Here is a 19,334-nt window from a genome sequence, read left to right on the forward strand (position 1 = left end):
CAGCTCGTGCCCCCTGGGACCTGCGGGCAGCGAGCGTGCTGCGTGTGACGCTGAGCGGCACTGGCCGGTCAGTCCACCGCAGACCAGGCGCAAGGATCCCTGCTCCGCCCTGAAACGCGTGCGGGGCGGTGCAGTGAGTGACACCTGGAGCGCAGACCAGGGCTGGGTTTGCATCTACCTTATGACAACGCCTACCCTTACCTGTGCGGTCACCTCCTGGGCTCATGCAAGGCAACCCTTATTTTACAGAAGAGGGGAATGAAATGGGGCGTGAATAGTTGGCAGTCTACGTGGCAAACCCAGATTAAGTGTTTGCTGCCGCAGTTGCTGCTGTAACAATCATTTCGCAAGGCCAACACCCTGCCTCCCTTCATAAAGAAAACATAGGTCCCCAAATCACCAGCCCGGGGTGTGTGCACCACTATGGGGCCAGCGCTCACACCCCTACTCCTCAATTTGATACTAAGAGCATGTTTAGTTTTGTAAGAAACTGCCAACTGGCCGCCAAAGTGACTGCACCACTTTGCACTCCCACCAGCAATGTAGGAGAACTGTTGCTCCACATCCTCGTCAGCACTTGGTGTTGTCAGTGTTCTAGATTTAGGCCAAGTGTGTAGTGGTGCCTTGCTGTTGTTTTAAGTTGCATTTCCCAGATGACACGATGTGGACCATCTTTTCACCTGATTATTTGCCATCTGTGTGATATCTCACCACAGAACCGAAGGTGAGGTTGAGTTTGGCTGTGTACTTACTGATCTTCCACCTACTGGTCTGTTCATTTCTGATCGAGAAGCATTGAAGTCCCCAACTGTGACAGTAGGTTCATCTGTTTCTCCCTGCCGTTCTATTAGTTTTGTCTCGTCTTCTGACAGGGTTGTTTGAGGCTACATGTTCTATCTTCTGGGAACATTATCATTATATAACGCCTTTCTTTATCCCTGACATTCCTTACTCTGAAATCAGCTCTTTCTGCAGTTAATAGATCTACTTCTGCATTCCTTTTAATGAGTGTTAGTGCAGTATATGTTTCTCCATCCATTTACTTTTCATCTACATGTGTCTTTATAGTTCAGGTGGGTTTCTTGTAGGCATCCGATAGTTGGGTCCTGGTTTTTATCCAGTTTGAGACTTTTTGACTTTTAATTGGTACATTTAGACCATTGACATTCAAAATAATTATCGGTAGAGTTGGATGGAGATCTACCATATTTGTCACTGCTTTTGATGTGTAGCCCTTGTTCTTGGTTTCTATTTTTATTTTCCACTCTGGCTGCCGTTTTTTGTTGTTGTTCATTTTAATTGAACATTTTATGATTCCATTTTTTTCTCCTTTCTTAGCGTATTAGTTAAACTTATTTTTTTAGTGCTTACAATAGAGTTTGTAATATACATTTACAACAAATCCAAGTTCACATTTAAATAACACTATGTTGCTTCACAGGTAGTGTGAGTCCCTTATGATAACAAAATAACACTCGTTCCCCTATCCATTGTATCATTGCTTTCACCTGTTTCCCTTATATACAAACAAACATAACCATATATATGTATACATAAGCATAGACATATATGTACACACACAAACACACACATATTATAAGCATACATGGCTGAATAAAGTGTTGTCATAGTAAAGTATTATTATCTTGAAAAACTGATATCTGTTATATTGATTAAGAATAAGAAAAATGGCCCTGGCCAGTTGGCTCAGTGGTAGAGTGTCGACCTGGCATGCCGGAGTCCTGGGTTCGATTCCCAGCCAGGGCAGACAGGAGAAGCGCCCATCTGCTTCTCCACGCCCCCCCCCCTCCTTCCTCTCTGACTCTCTCTTCCCCTCCCGCAGCCAAGGCTCCATTGGAGCAAAGTTGGCCCAGATGCTGAGGATGGCTCTATGGCCTCTGCCTCAGGCGCTAGAATGGCTCTAGTTGCAACAGAGTGATGCCCCAGATGGGCAGAGCATCGCCCCCTGGTGGGCGTGCCGGGTGGATCCTGGTCGGGCGCATGCGGGAGTCTATCTGACTGCCTCCCTGTTTCCAGCTTCGGAAAAATCAAAAAAAAAAAAAAAAAAAAAAAAAAAACAATAAGAAAAATGAAAGTTTTCATTTCACTTTATCCAGGTTCTTCTTTTCTTTAGGTACTTAAGAGTTTTTATGTCATTTTTCTTCTCTGCAAAGAACTTCTTTTAACATTTCTTACAGGACTTCTACTGGCCACAAATTCTTGCCTGTTTTATTTTGTTTGTTTGTTTTGTCTTGTCTTGTTTTTTGGTCTGAGAAAGTCTTTATTTCTCAGGGTACAGAATTCTACATTGGTGCTTTTTTTTTCTCCTCTCAACACTTTAAATGTTTCACTCCACTTGCTTCTAGCTTACATGGTTTCTGAGAAAAGAGATGCAGTTCTTATTTTGGCTCCTCTGCAGCTAAGGTATTTTTTCCCCTCTGGCTTCTTTCAGCTTTTTTTCTTTATCTTCCACTTTCTGGAGTTTAAAATATGCCTAGGTGTTGTTGTTTTTTAGTTTTTGTTTCTTGTTTTCTGGCATTTATGCTACTTGGTATTTGCTGAACTTCTGCATCTATGGTTTGGTATCTGACATTAATTTGAGGAAATTCTCAAATATTTCTTCTGTTTCTTTCTTTCTTCTACTTCTCGTATTCCCTTTACATTTTTGTTATATCTTCTGTGAAACAACCACAGATTGTTGTTGTTGTTTTTGTTTTGTTTTGTTTCTATTTGCTTTTCAGTTTGGGACGTTTCTATGGAGAATCCTCACTCTCAGAAATTCCTCCCTCAGCCCTTCCCACTTCACTGTGAGCCCACCAAAGTCATACTCTGTTTCTGTTACAGTGTTTTTTATTTATTTTATTTTATTTTATTTTTGTATTTTTCTGAAGTGAGAAGCAGGGAGGCAGAGAGACAGACCCCACATGCGCCTGACCAGATCCACCTGGCATGCCCACCAGGGGGCGATACTCAGCCCATCTGGGGCATTGCTCTGCTGCAAGTGGAGTCATTCTAGTGCCTGAGGTGGAGACCATGGAGCCATCCTCAGTGCCTGGGCCAACTTTGCTCCAATGGAACCTTGGCTGCGGGAGAGGAAGAGAGAGATAAAAAGAAAGGAGAGGGGGAATGGTGGAGAAGCAGATGGGTGCTTCTCCTGTGTGCCCTGGCCAGGAATCGAACCCAGGACTTCCACATGCTGGGCCAATGCTCTACCACTGAACCAACCAGCCAGGGCCTCTGTTATAGTGTTCTTGATTGCTAGCATGTCTTTTGGGTTCTTTCTTAGAATTTCCACCCCTGTTTACATTTCCTATCTCTTCTTGAATGTTGTTTATTTATCCACTAGTGTCCTTAGCATAGCAATCATAGTTGTTTTCAATTCCTGGTCTGATAATTCCAACATCCCTACTGTATGTAAATCTGGTCCTGATTCTCTCTCTCTCTCCCTCTCTCTGAACTGTGTTTTGCCTTTTAGTATGTATGCCTTGTAATAGTTTCTTGAGAGCCAGACATGATATACTGGGTAAAAGAAACTTTTACTAAAAGCCGATAGGAATGTGTGGTAAGATATGGGGAACAGGAAGCATGTTACAGTCTGATGAGGTGGTCTTCGTCGTTAGGGAGCCTGTCCTCTGGACAGTGAACATTATGTGTGCTCAGGATTCCCACTCCTTTTGCTGAGACAGGCTGGCTCGACAGGGGCTGCAGTGAGCTGTTTCTCTCCTCCCAGGTCAGTCAGGTTCTGATAAAACAGCAGATGAATCCTGATTAAATCATTTCTCCTGAGGGCAAAGCTTGTTAAGGAGGAGAGAGTACTCTGACATATTCCAAAGCAGCTCTCTCCCCATCCCCTGTGGGAAGCAGAGGAGATTTTTTCTCTGAGGGTTATTGCAAGAACCTGGTAGCAACCCAGGGAGTAAACTTCGCCAGCGCGTGGGCTCTCGCTGGAATTTTCAGCTCGCGGAGTTGTGAGTTGTGAACGCTGGGGTCCTAGCAAGTCGGCACCTACGGTGTCCTGTCCCAGCTCTGGTTCCAAGACGTTTCCGCTCTGGTAGGTTATGATTTTCTGTATTTATATGTTGACCTCACCAATGTAGGCATAGTGGTTTGCCCTGTGACCTCACTTCTCTTAGGGATCTAAAAGGAGTTGATTTTTCAGTTTTTCCAGCTTTTTCCTTGTTACTACGGAGGGCGGGAGCCTCAAAACCTAACTTTCCTTCCACCGTCCAAGTTCTCCTAGCTGAGCTAATAACCAAATGAACATGAGACAGAGTCACAGGAGAGAAGGTTCAAAGTGTATTATGTATGTCCATGTGGGGTGGTCGTAAGAATATGAGACCCGAAGACACTTTGGGAAATTGAGGTTTATGTGCTATCTTGGACTAAAAAGAGGAGCTGGGGTTTGGGGTTTCAAGAGGGAAGCTGACCCCTTGCGGGTAGATGAGGAAGAGCAAACAAGTCCTTAAACAAATTCCTGCTGAGACACCCAGAAGCCATGGGACGCACAAGGAAGTCAGACAGGCATGGCCAGATTTCTCCCCGTCTGTCACATTTAGTTTATACTACGAGGCTAAGAGGATGCTCCCTTCCTCTAAGCAGGTATTTCTATCTGGATTCCTTTAGACAAGTGAGGGCAAAGGTCAAATGTTCTTTCTGAGTCTTTTGTTTCTTAATAACCTGCTTAAAATCAACATCCCAGAAAACTTTGGGGTGGCAAAACTCTGGTCGCCCTCATCAGAATGGAGCGGCAACTTCAAACATCTCACACGCTGAACCAGAAACCAGAACTTGCCTTCAGTGTTTCTGCTGTTTCCTCTGCCTGGGTCCCTGCCCCCAGAGACCCCCCACGGCCGAGCCTTCGGGCCTCAATCCTTCTCCTCACTGGGACTCGCCTCACTCGGAATCTGTGTGGGTCCTCGTCCTCCTTCATTCTCCCTCCCTGGGGAACCTGGAAAGGAGAGGGGGAGAACTTGGGTCCCGGAGCCACCAGACCCAGTTCGACTTTGTGAGAAGGAATCTCTGTTGGGTAAGCCACCCAAGGGCACAATTTGAGGCAGCTGGTTTTAATTACCTTGATCAATACCATCCCCCTACTTCCCATTCCCCCCATCACACCCCCCTCCCGCCACCATCCAGCACTAACTTTCTTTGCAGTGCTTGCTACAAAGGCACAGACACATATATGTTCTAACTGTCTCCCCCTCTTAGAACGCAAACCTTTCCAGGGACAGCAGATTTGTTCTGGGGACTGGGGATACAACAGTGAACAAACAGACACGGCAGACAACCAGTGGATATTTGCTCAGTGAATGGATGAGGGGTGTCCCCTAACTTGCTTCCTGGAGGTAGGGCCTTCTCAGAGCTCTTCCTCTGTTGGGCTCTGTTTGCCTCTGATCCTCCACTGCTGGCTCTCAGTGTCCCCAAGGGCACCTCAGTGACACTTCTCTTTAAATCAGCAAGCTTAAAGCCAACTCAGCCACCCAGAACACCACTTCAGACTTTCTGAGGTTACTGGAAATGTCACCATTGACTTCATTCATATTTGTATTTGGCTATTTGGATAGTATTGTAAATAACCCTAGGTATACATTGTACTCATTGAAAGCCCTTTGTACAATGTATCAAGAATTAAATATAAATATAGACATGGGATTCTATAAGAGCTTCCAGCTTTAAAAAAAATCTATTTCCTGCTGTATTTCCACAGCAGCTGTTCTGTGGACAGAGCAGATTTATTACGTCCATTGTCACAGAGCAGGAAACCCAACGACAGAGAGGAGGGTGTCTCTTCTGAGGTCATGTGGCTGGGGGTGGGCCCAGCGGTTACTCAGGTACCCTGAGAACTTTTAGTGTCCGAGTCATAGGTCTGCCCCCTGTTGGCTCCTCGAAACTGCCATCATTAAACAGACCACTTGGCTAGAAGCTCTGCTGCTGAGATTTGCTAGAGGGTCCGGGAACTCAGACAGCACTGTGTCTGAAAAGAAGTCTACTTACTGTGCCTCTGCGTCTGCTTGGTTTCCATGGGACTAGACGTTCCGTGAGGGCAAGGTTTATCTGCTTCATTCATTACGGCATGCCCCGCCTGTCAAACCAAATACATTTGTGTTCAATGGATGAATGAACATGTGAACCTCTCCAACCCTAGTCTCCTTAGCCTGCAACATGGGTATAAAAATAACTCACTTCATGGGATTAGAGCAGGATTTAGTGAAGTAGCAAGTTCATATGGCATTTTATGATGCTCACCGTATAAAAGTATTTAATATTATTTAAAAACATCGTCCAATTCTTAGTTAATATCATTTCCCCAAATTGTGCAACTCATCCTTCAGGTGAGCAGAGAGTTCATTGGCTCGAACCCGTGTTCGCATTTGGATGCTATGAGGCTCACTCCTCCTGTAGTGGTATTTGTAGCAAAGAATGCACTCCAGGTGCCTAAAAAAATACCTCCCACTGTTGAACAACGCCCTCACTTTTCAGCACTGTGCCTGCCTATTCACACACGGCTCATTCCTCCTCTGGAGGCCGCCACGGGCCTGACCCAGTACTCAGTACCTGCCTGGCAGCTCGCTGTCCTCACGGCCGAAGTTAACTCAGCGGTTGGCCGAGGCGCGTGTTCTTATTCATTCCACCATTTGCTTTCTTACTGTCTGCTTTCGAATTGTAGCTTCTGTTTCTCTTCCTGTTGTTAATATTAATGCAATTTCATAGTTTATAAGTCAAATCATCATTGTGTTTGGTACCAGAAGTCATAAATTGTGAAGCCAAGGCCTGATGCTAGCCTACTGTTCAGTTCAACCAGCATTTACGTTTGTGTCATTTCTCACTTGTTCAAAAATATGGATTTCTGCCTTTCGTTGATAAAAAATAAAAATAAAAAATCAGAAGGCCTAGCTACACTAGGCCAGCATTTCTACAGAGCAGTCATCAGCTCACTCCCCTAGATAGGACATGTTCTTGCAAGTTACCACATTCCTCAAAATTCTTTGGTGCCGTGCACCCAAGATGTACACCACCTTCCTTCTCAGCCCTCGTAGACATAGGAGAGTTTGTCCTTCACCATCTTCCAGGACAAAAGCAATCACCGCAGCAGCGTCACCATGGATACTTCACATCTGTCTGCCCTGGCCATCTTCTGAGCTCTACACCTACATTCCAAACACGTTCTGAGTGTCCCTCACAGAATGTCTGCCAGTTGGTCCTCCCTTCCTCCCCTTATCCCTCCCTTCTTTCTTTCCTCCCCACCCTCCCTCCCTTCCTCCCTTCCATCATCAGGTGGGCACCGGGAGCTGCTTCATCCCTCACAGAGCTATGCTAGTAACTCGGGCAGGAAACTGGGAAACTCAGGCGACCAGGGAGGCTGTTAGGGCGGTAGTCATGGAAGGCTTCCTGAAGCAAACGGTGCCTACATTTGATTAATTCAAGCTAGAGCGGGATGAGAAAAGGGTAGAGGATGACTTTTATTCCGGGAGGGTTGACAGAAGCCAGAAATCCAAGAACCCAGTCGGCCTCTTCACATATTGTACCAATATTTGAGTGTCTGCTATGTGCACTCTCTATGCTAGTGGTAGGAAGTAGGAAGCCAAGACTGGAATGGTCCCACGGAGCTTAGAATTGAGGAGGCCCTGAGTAACCAACTGGATGATAAAGGGGTCACCTGCTGAGATGAGGACATGAGAGCAGGTTTTGGCTGGGGAAGATGAGTACCATCTTTGGTGTTGAGTTTGAGATGCTTACGTGGCATCCAGGTGGAGAGGCTCAGTAGGCAGTTGTACCAGAAGGTCTGGAACCCAGAGAGAGAGAAAGGATGCAGGCATGGAGTTAGAAGTCAGTGGTCCAGAGGTTCCGACTGCAGAGCCGTGAGATGGGAAGTGACCAGAGAGAGTGTGGACAAAAGACAGGGGCAGTGAGCCTGTGACAGACAGCCTCCCTTCCCTGCCTTGTTCCCTCTGCATGCCTGGGGAGCAGGGAGCAGGGAGATCAGAGGAAAATTCAGGAGAGCGACAGCTGAAAACAAGAGAAAAAGATTTTCAAGGAAGAGGGGGGAAAAGTCACATTGGAAAAAGATAAAGAGTGTCTATTTGGATTTAGCCTAACAAGTCACTCAACAGATTAACGGGGTCCACACCTGCCGGCTGAGCCCCATCCACAACCTCCTGGGTCTCTTCCTCTGATGATGGTGTCGGTACACGCAGAGGCTCCGCAGGTGGAAACCAGGGTTAGCCTCACCTCCCGCCCACCCACCTTCTACCTGTATCCTGAGGTTAGCCCCTCTTCTCCATCCACTCCACCACCACCTGAGTTCAAGCTGCTTTTCTCATTCTATTGGATGGTTGCAGGTGCCCCCGTTAATGCCCCGGTCTCATTAACTCTCCACTTCGGCCATACTCGCTTCCCCTCTGTTTCCTCAACAAGCTAAAGCCTATAGGACGTGGGACTTCTACATAGATGCTTTCCTCTGCCTGGACACCCACCTCTGTCTCTCAGCTTGGCAGAGCAGTTCATGAACCTTCCTTCAAACCCTGTTTCTCTTCCCCTTCCTCTCAGCAAGCCTGGCAGAAGAGTTCATTCCTTCCCTTGTGTACTCCCAGCATTCTGGTGACGTCTGTCCTGCCGTGTTCCAGATTCATGCCAATCCAGCCATCTGCCCCCTTTATGGATTTCAGAGGCAGAGTCTGAGGGTTTGGGGGTGATGGTTTTACAGACTGGCATTCCTCTTGGCTCGTGCCTGTCTCTCCAGCTGTTCAAATGGCAGGTATACAGGAGGGGTGTGGTTATTTCCTGTTGGGGGCAGTCCAATGTGTAGCTGCGGGATAGAGGAACATATGGAAGTGTGGACATTAGCCGCCTGGGGAGAAGAGTTGAAGGAGGTGTTTTGGGATGCATCCAGAGAGGGTCAGATCCTGGGTATGGATGTGGAAAGAGTCTTCTGTTTTCATCATGGGGGAGGGAAGTCGTGTAAAGTTGGAATGTAGGCTATGGGGAGAGAAGAGAGAAAGGAGAGTGCTTGGGACCCTGAGAGACCCCTCCTCTCTCAGGGCTGCCAATGCCATGCCTCGAGCAGCCTCGTCTGCATGCCTGTCTGCCTGTCAGTCTGTCTGTCTCCCCATGAATTCCAAGGAGGCCTTAATCTCATTAACATGTCAGAACTCCATTCACTCACCTGTACCTGGAAGTGAGAAACAGTAGGAGAATATAAATGCAAAGAAGTAAGTGAACAAGAAAACTTAGAAGGGTCAACAATCAAACACAACCTAAATGAAAAGTTACTAGTGATGGATTTTCACAAACTACTGACACCTTCGCTAGGACACTAACTCAGGTCCTTAAGACGAGCAAATGACTTGGAAGAGATGGATAAGTACCCGGAAGACAGAATGTGTATCACACTAAGAACATAATTAACATAGCATTCTAGGGGAGTGTTGCCATGTACAAACGAGAGCGTGTAGGCGTAAAACTATGTGATAATCCAGTCATCTAATTTACATGAGACAGGTATTCAGCAGACCTGTTACTGAAACAGCACAGACAGATGCTTAAATGTGAGCTATTGATAACATTGTAAGTGAGAGCTCGCCCATTCCAACGCCGCCCATGGAACAGACAACTGAGTCAATGGGCTTGGAGGAGGGGCAGGCAGAGGTCCGGAGCCTGGCACCTGCGATGAATGAACTGAAAAAAGCCCTCCCTGCTGAAGGGGACACTGAGACTCAGTCCTCCGTGTCACCTGCCAGAGTAAGGGTCCTGTATTGCCAAGTGGCTTGATTTTACTAAGAAGCCAGAAGTCCTGGTTTGTATGTAACACGTCCTGACACTTAGCACGTACTTGTCCAATGACACGCGTCCCAGGGAAGCATTTGCTGTCTGGCTTCCAGCCTGCAGCACCCATTTTGAATGTCCACATGATTTCTTATCTTACCCCAGCTGGAGAGAGAGCATCTGAGCCTGCGAGGTGATGGCCCTTGGACTCGACATCTCTGGAAACAGTTCTAGATCTTTGGGAGGTGATGGCCAGGGATGGAAGACGTTGGGAGGAAGATCGCCCACTTCCAGTCAACGTAGGGTGATGGACTTTCCCCAGGGCAGCGGGGGACCATTTCCTCCTTTAGAAAAAAAAAATTGCTGCTCCCTTTAAGATGACAAATGTCGTAACAGGAAGGGCAGACTGCTTATGATTAAACATTTCCCCATCCCATTATGGGCATATTAGCCAAACTAAGACAACATGTTTCTAAAACTTAGAGAAGAACCAAGGCGTGGCAGCGTGGGTCAGGTGACTTTCCAGTAGCACTGACATCAACAAATCCACACAAAGGTCCACAGAGCCACCAAGTGCCATTGTTACCGTTTTCCATACTGACTCAGAAATATACCTAGAGAAGGAATTGCGAGAGGAAAAAGTGTACGTTGGTGTTTCATTTACTCTATAGTATTGCACACGTACACACACGCTGCTTTTATAGCAGGTGATATTTAAAAATAAAGATTCAGCTAAATAAAACATTTAAAATGAATATGGACAGTTTTCTTGTTTTAGAACGTCTCGTGAATTAATTCATTGTGAAGAACCCTTTTAACATATGAAACAGATATGTAAAGCATCTTTATGATTTGGTATCAAGTAAATTTATGTTTCTACATAAAATAATATCCTAGTACCTGGAAATGAGTCTCGTGGCCAAATCAAGCATGCAGAAAAATTATAAACCTAAACTATTCTTTTAAAAGCATCATTATTGGCCTTGGCAAGCTAGCTAAGTAGTTGGAATGTTGCCCTGGTAGACCAAGGTTGCAGGTTTGATCCCTGGTCAGGGCGCATACAGGAAGCAGCCAATGAGTGCACAACTAAGTGGGCTTGCTGAGTGGATCCTGGTTGGGGCGCATGCAGGAGTCTGTCTCTGCCTCCCCTCCTCTCACTGAATAAAAACAAAAAGAGAAAGCAAGATAAACCTTGCTCTCTACTGCTCACTCTCTACTTTTTGTCTCTCAACTACCCAAGTCCATCCAAAGGCAGAAGCTTTTGTAGCTTCTTGTTACTGTTCAGGAGTTGCCTCACACGAATATGCTCATCCCTCCCCCTCCTCACTCACGTACAGGACACGTTGTTCTGCTACTTGTTTATTAATTGAACCGTGTGTCTTAGAACTATTTGTATGTCCTCATTCTCTTCCCAGCATCATGACCTCACATTATGTGGCGTACCATCGAGTTAACTGTGCCCCTGCCCACTGGATGGGCATTTCTGGGTGCTGCCTTGACCGTGCTGCCACAGTAAATTCTCTTACGGGTTGTCATAATTTTTCTGTTGATTCTTTTGGGTTTTTCGGGATCATAATCTCATTTCCAATTTTATACTCGTAATTTCCTTTTCTTGTATCATGTGATTGGCCATGAACAGACCTGAGTTTTTAAAGGAGTAGGGCTTAGTCAATGAGAAGATTGCTGTTTCAGGAAGGAGAAACGTCACAAACGTGAGGCTGTAGCACACCACGGCCTGCCCTGTGGCGGTGCGGTGGACAAAGCCTCGACCTGCTGCCCGCTGCTCCCTGGGTTGCTCCCTTAGCGTTTAGGAAAAAGTTCATGCCCAAGAAAGAAAGGCGTGGGCATGGTCCTAAGAGAACCCAGGCTGGTCTTTTGTCTTAATGCTTTTTATCTCTCTTCTGTGTGGGGGGATCTTCGGGAGGTCTCAGGGGAGCGTCTCAGCAGAATATTCACCCACTCTCCAGGCGTGTTTGCTAACACGCTGACGTACCGAAATAGGTGCACAGAGGGTCGAGGTCGCTTTCAAGTCAGCTGCGCCTCTATCTTGGATTTGTTGGGTTCTAATTGTTTTTGTTTGTTTGTTTGTTGTCATTTATTCCCCTGACTTCATCTGTCCTTGAGTTTGGCCAGTATTCATGGTACTAATGAGGTCTCTGTCCTCTGTCTCCCTGACCAGGGTGATTTAAGCTATTTACTCTCTGGCTGTAGACGAGAGGTGTAAACCATTTGCTCTCCAATGTCCTTGGTTTGGGAAGATAGGACCTTGTAATTTACGAGCTGGCTGTAAATTGATTGAATTGTTTGGCCCTGTTTGTCTAACCACCTGTCTCAGTTTCCCCTTTCTGAAATGTCAAAAATTCTCCTAACGTCCAACTACCCTACCTCACCACCAGCACCAAATCCTGTCCCCTTCTCCAAGAGCCAGCCCGAGTTCCGCTTCCACGGCCCTCTTTCCTGCTGCCCCGGCCTACACCAAGCTCTCATTTCTGGAAACACTTGTGTGGTAGGTTCACACCGTACAAGTTAGCAGTGCATGGATTTGGAGGGTCAGTGTGTTCTGTTGGGGTCTGCAGGGTCCCCTCAATAAACACTTCTCTGCTTCTCAGACCTAGTTCTGGGCCAGTGGAGAACTACACCAAATGGTTGACAGGTGGAAACCAAGTTACCATATTTATTATTGACCACACTAAACTGTAGATGTACCATAGAGCAAAAGTCAAATGAGCCTGTCACCATATTGGAAGGATCATCTCTAATGTCACTCTACTGCAAGTGAGCCTTCATGTCTCCTGGGGAAAAACAGGAATAGACAGGGGTGTGTTTAGGGACAGGCCCTCCTCCTGCAACCAGCAGTGGGGCGAAGCCCACCCCACTAGCAAGATCTTCCCCTGTGGACTATAAACTCTCTGTTTTGAGCTACTGGTGCATTCTCTGGAATACTGAGAAGGTTGGGCACATACCAGCTGCCCATTAGTCATTCTTCCAGGCCCTGATCCAATCACCATCTGTGTATGAGCCTAATGAATCCTCACTACACACCTGTGACGTAGCCGGGATTCACACGGATGGGTGGTAGACGGGGCATGGAGCTCACGTGGTCAGTTAGTGGTGGCACGTGGCTGGTAAGTGGTGAACCCAGTCTGCCTTCAGAGTAGTGCTTTAAACTCCCGTCTGCCACTGCCCTGGTTGACTTGGAAGGGCAATAGGGTTGGTAGAAATGGAGACTTTGAGAGTTCAGGAGCTAGATGGGACCAGCCCTATTAGTGATGAGTTCAGGGAAGTTCTGTTAGTAACAGCTGATGCTTAGAGAAGATCATTGGGGAAAATTCTATGGCTCTTTTTCTTTTTCTGAAAAAACACGTGAAACAAATCAATGATGTACTGCTCCATGCACTTGGAAAGAGGTCTGTCAACTCACCCTGCTGAGCTGAAGAAGCCGTTTCCTTACTTAATACTCACAAGTGCAAAAGTGAGTCAGTGTGGCTCACGTTTGGTTAAAAAAGAAAATAGTTTCTGGCTCTGATTTCTTTCATTGCTTGTAGGATGATCCTGCAATTTGTTTTCTAATAGATGAGGAAGTCTTCCTTTATTGCATTGTTTCACAAGGTAGCATGAAAGTTAAACCCTGTTCAAATATTAATTATGTTTTACCCCTAGAACTTTGCATTGTATTCCTGTGAACAATTGGGGAGGGGGGGCTTTCCAGTGTTTTGCCTGCTGACCACTAGAGGGCACTATCTAGTCTATTATCCGTTAGAAAACCAGCCCTAGGTCTGCGGTGTCCCCTGCGTTAGAGACACGACCTTATTCTCATTGCACACAAACTAATTCCTAAAATTCTGCAGCACACCAAAAAACATATTATATATTTTTTGCCAATCTGACAAAAATTAAAAAAAAATAGATCTGATTTTGGTTCACTCACACTGGACAGCTATTGTGTTTGGCTGTTGTCCCTTTTTCTCTTTGACAGCATAAGGGAAAAGAGGTCAGCGCCCTGTTTGGCCAGACTGCGCCCCATTTTATAGACAGTCTCGCTGTGTTAGGGAAGAGACAGGAAGGCTACTCCAGTCTGTCTTTGGGTCTGTCGTGGTGAAATCATCTGAAGCAGAAGCCAATTTCAAATCAAGCCCGCTGAGATGCTTGATGGTGACCACTGTTAATTCAGGGCCACGTTCTGTGCTAGATCCTGAATCCCTCATTTTACTCAGGTGGGTGAGGGGAGACATTGGAGCTCAGGAAAGTCACATAACATCCCCAAGATCCCACCGTGGCACCACAAGGGCCTAAGTCAGGCTGTGAACCCCACCAATCAGGGTCGGTGAAGAAAAGAGGAAAATGTTCGTGATACCCTTAGCTGATGTCCTGAGCGGAGAAGAGGTCTGAGCGAGTTTATTCCACCCAGAAGAACACTTGGAGGTTCAGCTGATGATGAGAGGCTAGCAGGAGGGAGAGGTCAGATGACAGCAGCAAGTCTAAACATGATTGGCAGCTAAACAGAGTCTGACCGGAGAGCCCTCTAGGTGCACTAGACGTCTTGTTTCCATTCCCCTTATGCAGCTTGTCTGCACCCCTTTCACTTAAATTTAGTCACGTAATCTTTTGAGGAGCCAGATGGTACAAGACAGTTTGTTCCATGAAGGAACCGTGTTGCTGCCTTTGACAGTGGGTGGCCTTTGTCCACTACTCTTTCTTGGGAGATCATGATGTAAGCGTGCCTGCCCAGGGAAGCGGCCATGTTTACACATCATGTCGATGTGTCTCGATGGTGTGGTTGCTGGTAGGTATGAAAGTATGCCATCTCTCTCCTTCTTTCCACCAACATGGCTGCATGTGGGGGCAACGCGCATGAAGTTTATTTCACGTGCTAATTAGCAACACCTTTGAAGCTGATCAGGCAGGGGCACATTGGATGCCCATCTGTGTTAGTAAATATCAGCTCCAGGGGCTGCCCTGAACCTGAATGTGTTCACTAAGATCATAAAGTGCTAACACGGGCTCATTGTAACACCCTTGTGTCTTCTACCCTGGGTGTTGTAAATACACTGCTTGTATTGCCATTGTACAAGGAGGTGGAACATAAACTTTCAGTCCTGGCTGTACACATAGGAAAAGGCAACCAGATCCGTCCTGTTTGAAACACGTCTCATCCCAAGATAAAACAACTGTAACCTTAATCTTCGAGAGTGAGAACCGTGTGAACGTGCTCTCTGTCGGCGAGAGCTGGGCTGCGTGCGGGACCGTGATCGTCCTGTGTTCTGTGACCTCAGCCCACCAAGATATTTCCTTATTAAGTCTGTGAAACATGAAGTCATGAAGCTAAAACATCTGGGGGAGGAAAAGGACGTGGAAGCTCCATCTATTCCACACAGACTCCACACACTCATTCCTGTTGAGTGAAACATCAGGCCCCTTCAATCTAGAAGTGCCTTCGACTGGGAGCAGGCTCTGAATCCCCTGCCTCTGCTCTGGGATCTTGGACCAGCTATTGCTCCCCAAATGACCCTATTCATTTGGGCTTGTTTTTTTTTTTTAATTATCACTTTATTCTAATGCTATATAATCTAGCGCATTCCATTTAGGAACAGCCTCTGAAAGAGAAGAACAGACAAGAGATTTGGTCTTCATCCCTCGGGAGCACTGTCCGCTCTTCAGACCCATCTGTCGCATCAGCGCCCGCAGTCGACGCAGGCGTCCAGAGACAGACCCCACCATGGTCTATTTTGGTGACTGGCTTCCCAAGAACTCCGGCCCATCTCCTGGGCCTGAGACGTGTTCCTTATTCAAGGCAACAACAGCTGTGTCTGAGAGCCGCAGGGTCCCAACCGTAGCAGATCTGGTGACGACAGGTGTTCCATCCGATGAGATGAAAATACAAATAACCCAGTGACTCCCGGGCAACAGGACGTCGATCTGCAAAGCCTCCAAACCCATGGCCATAAGTGGTATATGAATAAGTGAGCATAATTTTTTAATTGCAGTCTTTATCTGGAGATGACTGAAGATTCACATGCGTTTGTACAAAATAGAGACCTTCTGTACCCTTTCCCCAGATGTCACAAATTGACACCCTGGGCAAACGAAACCTTCCGAGCAAGGGGGCTAGTTAAATATATCTGGGAACCACCCGTGAGAGAATAACTATAAATAGACGCACAAGCACCCTGCCGGCGTGTCACCGTGCAGTGAGAAAGGAGAGGAGGAAGAAGCAGACTTGTTTAAACTCATCTTTCTACACCTGCTCCATCCCTTCTTTCAGAATGCCCTTGTGGAAGCAATGGTACACCTCCTTCCCGGTGTTCATACAAAACTTGCATTGTATCATGGGTGAAGAAAACGAGAACAGGGATAAATCGGTTCACAATAATCGCTCCGTCTGAATGACATTTTTCCCTCACCTCTCCCAGAGGGTGATGCTATCAGCTGGAAAGTCGGCAGGTCAGCCTATATTTAGTCTGCCTCCTCGGGAGAGCTGTGAGGTTGGGTTCTGTGGTTAATAAACATTAAGGAAGGTCTGAATGATACAGAGTTCCCGTCAAAATTCCAGCCAGTGATTGTTCTGTTTCCAGAGTTTCATTTTTGTGGGGCACGTTGGCTCAAGTGCTGTGGGATGTGTTGCATCCCTGGTTCCAGGGTCCTATGTGCTGGAAACACCCAGGAACAGCGATGATACTTAGTTGAGAACATTTTCAAACCTGTCCCGTCATCAACATTGCAGGGGACACCAACCAAACGCAGCATAAAGGCCTCCTCACCCCCCACCTGGACAGGACTCTTCGTCAGGGTCCCTGTTGGGAACCAGGAAGTTCGTGCACCTAACACAAGACCCAGGTCACTCTTACAACTAGACAAACCATATCAAGAGGCGTTTTTTTTTTGTATTTTTCTGAAGTTGGAAACAGGGAGGCAGTCAGACGCCGTATGTGCCCAACCGGGATCCACCCGGCACGCCCACCAGGGGGCGATGCTCTGCCCATCTGGGGCGTTGCTCTGTTGCAACCAGAGCCATTCTAGCGCCTGAGGCAGAGGCCATAGAGCCATGCTCAGCACCCGGGCCAACTTTGCTCCAATGGAGCCTTGGCTGCAGGAGGGGAAGAGAGAGACAGAGAGGAAGGAGAGGGGGAGGGGTGGAGAAGCAGATGGGCACTTCTCCTGTGTGCCCTGGCCAGGAATCAAACCCGGGACTCCTGCACACCAGGCCAACGCTCTACCACTGAGCCAACCGGCCAGGGCCTCAAGAGGCCTCTTGATACATTGTCATTGTGATGCCAATGGCTTTTTGTCAGTCAGAGGTTTGCTATAGTCTGAGGTCACCTGACAAGTTCCTTCCTAGCCTCTACAATGCTAGTAAAGACAAAGAGAAATTTATGTCCTTAAAGGGGATTGACAGGTGGGAGAGACAAAGGGGTATGCTCATCTGCCATCTTTTTTTTTATTGATTTGAGAGAGAAAGAGACAGAGCTATCCATCTGTAACTGTATGTGCCCTGACCAGGGATCAAACTCACAACCTTTGCATGTTGGTAGGATGCTCTAACCAACCAAGCTATCATCTGGCCAGGGTGTTGGGTCTACCTTCTTAACTAGAAATGTTGGGAATATTGTCTCCAAAAGCTTCATGTGTCTTAAATGACTTGTTATGCGTTGCGCTAAAAAAATTATTCTACAGTTCATTACTTATCATGATAAAGTTTATCTTATCACAGGTGTACTTTTTTTTTTTTTAGAGAGAGAGAGAGACAGGAAGGGAGAGAGAGAGGAAGGGAGAGAGAATGAGAAGCATCAACTTGTAGTTGTGACACTTTAGTTGTTTATTGATTGCTTCTCGTATGTTTCTTGCCTGGGGGTCTCCAGCGAAGCCAGTGACCCCTTGTTTAAGCCAGTGACCTTGGGCTTTAAGCCAGTGACCTTGGGCTCAAGTCATCGACCTTGGGGTCATGTCTATGATCTGATGCTCAAGCTGGTGACTGCACTCAAGCTGGTGACCCCACACTCAAGCAAGATGAGCCCGTACTCAAACCAGTGACCTCAGGGTTTCGAACCTGGGACCTCGACATACAAGGTGGATGCTCTATCCACAGCACCACTGCCGGTCAGGATCCACAGGTGTACTTTTTAAGAAATATGTGCTTGTGTACCACTTGACAGAGCAATATAAAGTTTTATTTTTAAAGACTTGGCTTCAGGAAGCAAAAGAAAATGAGTTGTTGAATTTTAGAAATAACCAAGTAGACCTCAGAGATTCTGACCCACTAATAAAGCACTTTATTTTTTAATTATATCCTTTAGGCTTTTTTTATAGAAGGGTGAGATGTGTCTAACTGACCTATGAAGAAAACACACCCATGGGCATATTCTCAGAGGTGTTTGTTATATATGAAACAGTGACTCTCACTTATTTATAGCAGACATTGTATAAATACCTGATGTCTTACTGGGCCTACCCAGAACATCCCAACTTCACCATTGAAACTCTTGTGTCCCGAGAAACTGCTCAGGCCTGGGAAAATTGGGCCTGTTGGTCACCCTCTATCTTGACCTCATTTAATGTTCAAAATGCTGTATGTGACAGGTGCTAGAATTATCTCCGTTATACAGAGGGGGAAACAGTCACAGAGGAGTTGAGCAAACTGACCAACATCACCAGGCTGGGAAGTGGCCAAGTCGGCACTTGCGTCCCCCTCTGTCTACCTTGCCAGCCTTTCTTTGTGCCCCCTGTGGGGTGACGCCTGCCTGAAACCAGGGAGCAGTTCTCTGGGGCTCCAGACAGGGCAGGAAAAGGCAGAAGATGGAGATTAGCCATCTTGGTGGGTATCCGGAGTACTTTTTCAGTTTTTACATTTAACTTTTAAAACTCACTTATAATTTTTTTATAAGTAGTATATAATAAGGATAAGGTTTTTATTTTATTCTTCCTGATAGCTATATATGTAGTTATCTTAGGCACATAGATTGAATCCTTGTCCTGTTTACTTTAACTGCTCCCGGGATCAAACTGAATTCTCATGACGGGGTTCTGTGCCACGCTTCCTCCTTTGTTCCATTGATTTAGTTATTCTTGTGCAATGACACATTGTTTTAATTTACAGTGATGTTTTGATTTATGGTAATGTTTTAACATTTGTAGAGCAGCTCCCTGGATTTCTTAACTTCTAATGAAAGAATTATTGGGAAAGAGGAGCTGTAAAAACTAGGGGAAATGTCCGCTATAAAAAGCCTTCTTATTTAGACATATTTTGAAATGGGTTCTATTCAGAGGTATGTGCAAGTTCTAATTCATTCTCTAATGCAGGAACAACTGGGTGTTACTAGATAATATAAGGAGGTTTGTTGTTTTCTAAACATAAGCATAAGAATCACTGACAATTAGCCTTTGATCTATGAATAATAAACTCTTGCTTTGACACAACAGATACCAAAGTAACTAGAATTCATTTTTTTCCTCTTGTTTTGATTATCTGTAACACGTAGTGGCTTAAAGAAACAACAGTCATTTATTTTCTCAGAATTCTGTGTTGAGCAGGCTCAGCTGAGGGTCTCTCCACGCCATGTGGTCCCATCTGGAAGCCC

This window comes from Saccopteryx leptura, chromosome 1 (genome assembly GCF_036850995.1).
Source record: "Saccopteryx leptura isolate mSacLep1 chromosome 1, mSacLep1_pri_phased_curated, whole genome shotgun sequence".
NCBI lineage: Eukaryota > Metazoa > Chordata > Mammalia > Chiroptera > Emballonuridae > Saccopteryx > Saccopteryx leptura.